Source organism: Canis lupus, chromosome 33, assembly GCF_011100685.1.
Source record: "Canis lupus familiaris isolate Mischka breed German Shepherd chromosome 33, alternate assembly UU_Cfam_GSD_1.0, whole genome shotgun sequence".
Lineage (NCBI taxonomy): Eukaryota > Metazoa > Chordata > Mammalia > Carnivora > Canidae > Canis > Canis lupus.
In genome coordinates, this window is record NC_049254.1 from 29,183,246 (window position 1) to 29,190,123 (window position 6,878).

The 6,878-nt window shown below is 44.9% G+C and overlaps 1 pseudogene; it reads left to right on the plus strand.

Annotated features, from left to right (window-relative positions):
* LOC100856629 lies at positions 1–5,049 on the plus strand (annotated as a pseudogene).
* Positions 5,050–6,878: the final 1,829 nt, after the last annotated feature.

A 6,878-nucleotide genomic window follows, 5' to 3' on the forward strand; every position in this document is an offset into this window, starting at 1 on the left:
ATGGGTAACAGCCTATCTACAGGGTAAATAGGATGTTTTGCAAGCTCAGAAGAGCCTGGTGAATGACTTTAGAAATGGAGGGGGGGGTTATATTCATAAGCTATCAGACCACCCAATCTTTATTTGAAATCTAGGGCTTCCTAAAAGTTCCTAAGGATTTATTACCTGATTCTGAGTGTGTGTGTGTGTGTGTGTTTTGGGTTTTGTTGTACTTTCTTTTTCAAAATCATACATCAATCGATTTGGGTGTTTTGTTTTTGGAGATTTTTTTATGACTTCTTTATGACTTCTTAGACAGAGGTCATAATTATTCCTCTCCCCACCATCCCAAGTAAATGTGTAGAGAGTCTGCTCTGAAAAGAATAAAATAGATCCCATTCAGGGGAAATTAGCCTAGAGGTTGCAGCATTGCCGCCAGAACAAAATCTCATCCAACTATGTTTGTTTATTCTGAACAAATTTAGTAGGAGGAGAGATCTAGGTACATGCATATGTAGCCACTGTTGTAACAGCAGGAACTGTTTTATATGATGAGACATGCAGACACAGAAACGAGTGCTATCAAAGAAATTTTTTAATGCCACAGATCCCTAAAAGCAGGAGGCACAGCAATCCCAGGAATAGGGACCAGAGAGAGGCAGAGTTAGGGGGAAACACCTAGGAGCCTTTATTGTGGTATCTGTGGGAAGAAATGCTGTCGCGGAGTATAAAAAGGTTTAGGATTGGCTAGCTTAAATAAATTCAGAGGGCTCCGGGGCTATAGGGGTTTCCCTAGTTGTCTGGCAGCTGGCCCTGGGGTGGTTAGGTAGGAGAACCGTGGCCTGGGGTATAGGAGCCCATAAAGGAGATGTTTGCGGTACGGACTCTGGTTTGGTTGGTTTGCCTTGAAGGGTAAGCTAGAAATTGGCTAGCCCTGGGAGGAGCAATCTCTCAAGGATCAGCAAGGTCCCCACGATGTTAAAGCACTAAAAATACAGAATAAAAAAGACACTATTTTCACAGACACACAAAGACACAATACATTCACAGACACACAGACTTGCACTAACATTTACAGAGTCATAGGGTCACATACGTAGTAACTTATCGGTCTACAAAAACATAAAATCCCAATTAGATTAGAAGGAAGTTCAGAAGAAATCAAGTCCACCTTGCTCCCTGATGATACACTTCCTGCCAACAGGAAGGGTCCTGCCACCATAGGGCTATCCAGACTAGGGTTGGTAAACACCCCATGGACGAGAATTGCACTATTTCTTTTGATCATTAATTTTACTCTTGCTTCAGAAACAACATCATTTTTAAAATTCAGGATCTCAGTCAGTTGAGCACCCAACTCTTGATTGCGGCTCAAGTCATGATCTCAAGGTCCTGAGATCCACTCCTCGTCCACATTCAGCAGGGAGTCCCCTCCTGTCCCTCTCCCCCTACGTGGGCGTGTGTGCATTCTCTCTCTCTCACAAAAATAAATAAACCATAATATCAAAATCCAGAAACAATCACTATCGCTATCTTTTGAACAGTCTTTCCCCACCATGGACATGTACACAAATAAAATCCATAAAAATAAGAATAGGTCTTGTACAATGTTTTGGGGCATCTGGGTGGCTCAGTCAGTTAAGCATCTGCCTTCAGCTCCAATCGTGATCCTGGAGTCCTGGGGTCGAACCCTGCATGGGGCTCCCTGCTCAGTGGGGAGTCAGCTCCTCCCTCTGCCTCTCCTCCTCCTCATACTTAAATAAATAAATAAATAAATAAATAAATAAATAAATAAATACTTTTTTAAAAAATAAAACAATAAAAAGTCTTGCACAATGTTTTGTATGAAATCTTTTTTTTTACCCTTAATACTGTGAACACTGATACTCACTCGGTCTTGCCCTTTGCCCATATAGGAAGCTGGATCTAAGAACAGAGGGTGCATAAATCCCCACTTTTAACAGACATTGCCCAAGTATCCTCTGAACGGTGTATATATTGTGTATCTTGAGCTGTCTCCAGAAAAACTTCAACCACTGTTAGCTCATATTTTGACAGATCTATTTATGTAGCCTGCATTTATATTCATAAAGGATACTGGTCTAGAATTATCTTTTTTTTTTTGTAATTTCTTTGTCAAGTCTTGATATTCAGGTACTACTGGCTACACAAAATGAGTTCAGAGTGTTATGTTCTCTATTTTTTAATAAAGTTTGTGTAAGATTAGTGTTACCTCCTCCTCAAATTTCTCGTAGATCATCACTGAAACAGTGGGTGCATGGAGCTTTCTTTGTGGGGAAAGTTTTGATAATTAATTAAAATTCTTCCATAATAGATATACGGCTGTTCAGATTTTGTCTCATTTTGTGTCAGTTTGGGTAAAGTTCTACTTTTCAAGGAATTTGTTTCATCCAAACTTTCAAATTCATCTGTATAAATTTATTATATTTTCTTATCCTTTTAATGTCTGCAGGATCTATACATAACTCCTTTTTAGTTCTGATATTTGTATTCTGTAACTTATATTCTCTTTTTTTTTTTTTTTTCTTGGTCCATGAGGTTAGGGCTTCACAACTTTGTTGCTGGTTTTTTCAAAGAACCAACGTTTGGCTTTGATCCTTTTCTCTCTGGTTTCTCTATATGCATTTCTGTTCTTTGTTATTATTATTGTTACTAATTAATTTATTTTTCTTGTCTTGGGTTTACTTTTGCTTTAGTTTCTTGAGGTAGAACCTTAGGTCATTGATGATAAACGTTTCTTCTTCTTCTTTTTTTAGTAGGTTCTACACCCAACATGGGTCTTGAATTCACAGCCCCTAGATCAAGAATCACCTGCTGTACCGACTGAGCCAGCCAGGCACCCCAAACCCTTCTTCTTTTTTAATATAAGCATTGAAAGGTAGAGGTTTCCTTCAAGAACTACTCTAACTATATTCTACAAAAAAAAGAATTTTAAGCAATCTCTCTGTCCAATGTGGGGCTTAAACTCATGAGATCAAAGTCTCATTCTCTACTGACTGAGACAGCCAGACACCCCTTATATTCTATTAATTTTTTTGATCTATTAATTTTTTTAAAGATCTTATTTATTTATTCATGAGAGACACAGAGAGAGAGGGGCCCAGACACAGGCAGAGGGAGAAGCAGGCTCCATGAAGGGAGCCCGACGTGGGACTCAATCCCAACATCCCGTGATCTGATCTGAGCCCAAGGCAGATGCTCAAATGCTGGGCCACCCAGGTACCCCTAAATAATTTTTTTTTAAGTATGGAAAGTCACCCTTTGGTATCCTTCCAAGTGGGAATGGGAGTCGGTGGGAGGAACGTTCTTTATATACTCATCTCTAACATTTGAAATGTTACAATGAGCATCAGTTGGTTTTTCCATTAAAAAGCAAGGCATTTAAAAGAAAAAAAGCGGGCAGCTAAAGCTGGTGGCAGAGGGGAGGCCCGCGTACTGCCCTTTCATGGCTCGCTCCCTTTCTGTGGTCACGGTCACGGTCACGTTGGGTTCCTGGAGGAGGAAACAGAGGGACAGACGTGGAGAGCACAGTGCTTAGTCGTCCCACAGCTCTCTCACCACGCTGGGCCCTCCCTTTGAATGCAGAAGCCTGCTGGCCAAGAGCAGTGGGAACTGTTGCCTTGGGATATATTTTCCTTCCAATATATTGATCGAGCAGAGTTGGAAAAATATGATGGTGTAGATGCTAGAAAGTCTACCCTTGGCTTGGGCCAGGCCAAGCTGGGCTTCTGCACACACAGAGAAGCTATCGGCTCTCTTTGCCGGACTGTGGTTCAGTCGTACGGAGACCCACAGCCTCTCGTAGGACTGCACTGGGCGCTGAGAAGTTGGAACAGAGAGCATCATCGACAGATCAAAACCCGTGCAGGCTAGTTTGAGGCAGCCCTTAGAGGAGTCGGGGAGCACAGGTACAGAAGGAACATAATGCGTGCGGTGGAGGCGCAGCTGCGGTCTTCAGCGCGGGTAAGTGGATTGGGTGCAGCTCCTGGATGGACGGTAGGCCCTGGGGGTTGCGGAGATGTTGCTGCATGTGCCCCAGGACGTTAGACCCACAGGTGGAGTGGGAGCTGTTGCTCGGCTCGTCGGGCCAAATGGGCCTTTAATCTTTGACCGAGGACTTGGTGGGACCCACGCAACATGCCTATGACTTCCACAGGCCTGACGTGCTTCCGGATTATCGGAAAAGTGGATGGGAAACTCCCCATGCAGCGCTACCCCGGCGCCCCGGACCGCTGCTGCTGTGTCTACCGCCAAAAGATCCAGGGGCAGAAGGAGGGAAGTGATAAAGGTTCTACCTTGAATGATTTTGGTCTCATGATCTTCCCCTCACCCTGCTGTAGGCTGCTCCAGAAGCCTCTCGCTCGGCTGCTGCTGAATGACTTCCTTCACGACCAGAACAGAGATGACAATCGTGTCGCCAGTGGCCTGGAAGCCTTTGGGGATGTGAAATTAGCAGATGCCTGCCCCGACGGAGACGTGGCAAAGGCCTCTCTGGAGCCCCGAGCTGAGCCCCTCAATCAGAAAACAAAGGCATCTTTGCTCGTGTCCAATCAAAATGGAAATACGGACACATCGTGTTTCTGGCTCCCTCGGTTCTGTTCCAGCTCAGCCCTCCCCTCAGCAGCTGGCAGGAAGGAGGACTGGTGTGTTCTCTCACGGTTCTGCCTTGGCTGCCTCCCTGTGTCCCCTCGGTCACGCAAGATGCCACACCCGGGGCTGCTCTTGATAAGACAACAGCCAGTTTAGGTGACCTCAAATCGGGGCTTGGCTCAAGAACTTGTGGGGCAGCAGATGTCTTTGCTGAGAACACGAAGCTCGGGGAGGACACTCGTCACCTGGTCAGGGGTCAGCAGACTCCCTCTTCGAAGGGACCTGGTACCTCGTCGGAGTGGACGGAGGCACCTATGCCCGGCGTCCCTTGCCCAGTGGCGATACTCTGGGTGAAGGACGAGGGCCCGGACGTTCCAGCGCAGCCCCTGAGCACATCCACGTCCTGCCGAGAAGGTGCCAGGCCTCCCCGCCCGGCAGCACAACCCGGAGCCGCCGTCCCTAGGGAGGCCTACTTCCACCTCGACGCGGGTTGGGGTCGGGGTCGGGGTCGGGGCGCCTGTATGGGATCAGTTCTGGGAGCGGGACGTCTGGGGACAACTGTGAAGGATCACGTGTCGTGTAGCTTTTATGTGACTGACATGAAGCCTGGAAAACTATCGTGTTCTTGGCAGAGTCTCTGCCCAGTTTGCTCGCCCGCTTCCTCCTGTGGTCCAGCCGGGGCCACACGCTCGGGAGTGATGCTGAAGGGCTCCGCGCGCCTCCTCTCTGGCCATTCGTATGCGTGAAGCTTAGCCTCCAGATGTGGTGCCTCCAGATGTGGTGTCATGAACCGTGTGCTTCAGGCGAAGAAAGCATCAGACGTTTGTATTTTGAACCAACAAGCTTACTGAAAGTACCTGTGGTTTTTGGAAAAAAAAAAAAGTTTCTAATTTAGGGGATGTAGTCTTAAAATGTGCTATGCACATACCCTCTTTAAAAATGGCAAAAAAAGGGATCCCTGGGTGGCGCAGCGGTTTGGTGCCTGCCTTTGGCCCAGGGCGCGATCCTAGAGACCCGGGATCGAATCCCACGTCGGGCTCCCGGTGCATGGAGCCTGCTTCTCCCTCTGCCTGTGTCTCTCTGTGTGACTATCATAAATAAATAAAAATTAAAAAAAAAAAAATGGCAAAAAAATAAAAAATAAAAAAAATAAAAATAAAAATGGCAAGACAAGCACACTCTTTTTTTTCTATAATTTATAAATCTTCAAGAGGGAGAAGAGTTGGGACGGTAACACTGCTTCTAGAAACTGGAATGCTGCTTCACATGCAGGCCGGCAGTGTCGAGTTATTGTAATGACCTCTGAACGGGGAGATGCCAGCACCGAGCAGACGTCTGGTACAGACAGTCGTGGTACACGGACTGAGGACGCAGCTCTGGGTCTGCTTCGGGCTCGCTGGCCCAAGGTGGAGATGGCACTGCAGCGGTGTAAGGAAGTTGTTGCAATCCTTCTTTGCGCCATAAAGAATAAATAAAACATTTTTTTCTGGCTGTTTTTTAATATTTTAAAACAAAATAGAAGGATGGGGTGCAGGACATTATTAGGTTACCTGTAATGCTTCAGTGCTCTTTTCTGGTATCTTTTCAATGAAAAGAAATAGAAGGGGCAGCCCGGGTGGCTCAGCAGTTTAGCGCCTCCTTCAGCCCAGGGCCTGATCCTGAGACCAGGGATCAAATCCCACGTCGGGGCCTGCTTCTCCCTCTGCCTGTGTCTCTGACTCTCCCTCTCCGTGTCTCTCATGAATAAATAAATATTAAAAAAAAAAAAGAAATAGAAGGACAACCCAAATTTTATATAGTATGACCAGCCAAAAAAAGTATTCCATTTCAAGGTTTGGGAATAGGATTTATAAAGCATTTTTTCAGACTTTCACCTTAAAAAAAAAAAAGACAACAAAAACCATCACATGAAATGAATAAGAAGACTGGTTAGACAGTTTTGTAGATCTTTTTGGTGCTGAACTACGACATGAGCCTTATAGACTGTAAAATAGAGATAGCTGGAACTAATGCACAGAACTAAATTTTTTAAACTTTATTTGCTGTTAAATTCTGTGAAATTTCAGTTATCTAAAATAAACATACACAAACATGAACTGTAATGTTTCAAAGGGCAAGGTAATACATAGTTTGTAAAATACTCTTGTCTAATATTAACTAGTGGTATTTTGATTTGTACAGGCATAATTTCTTAAGATGACTTCATTTTAACATCCACTGATGTAGATTAATAATATAAGTTCACATTTAAGATTAATGGGAGGGATCCCTGGGTGGCTCAGAGGTTT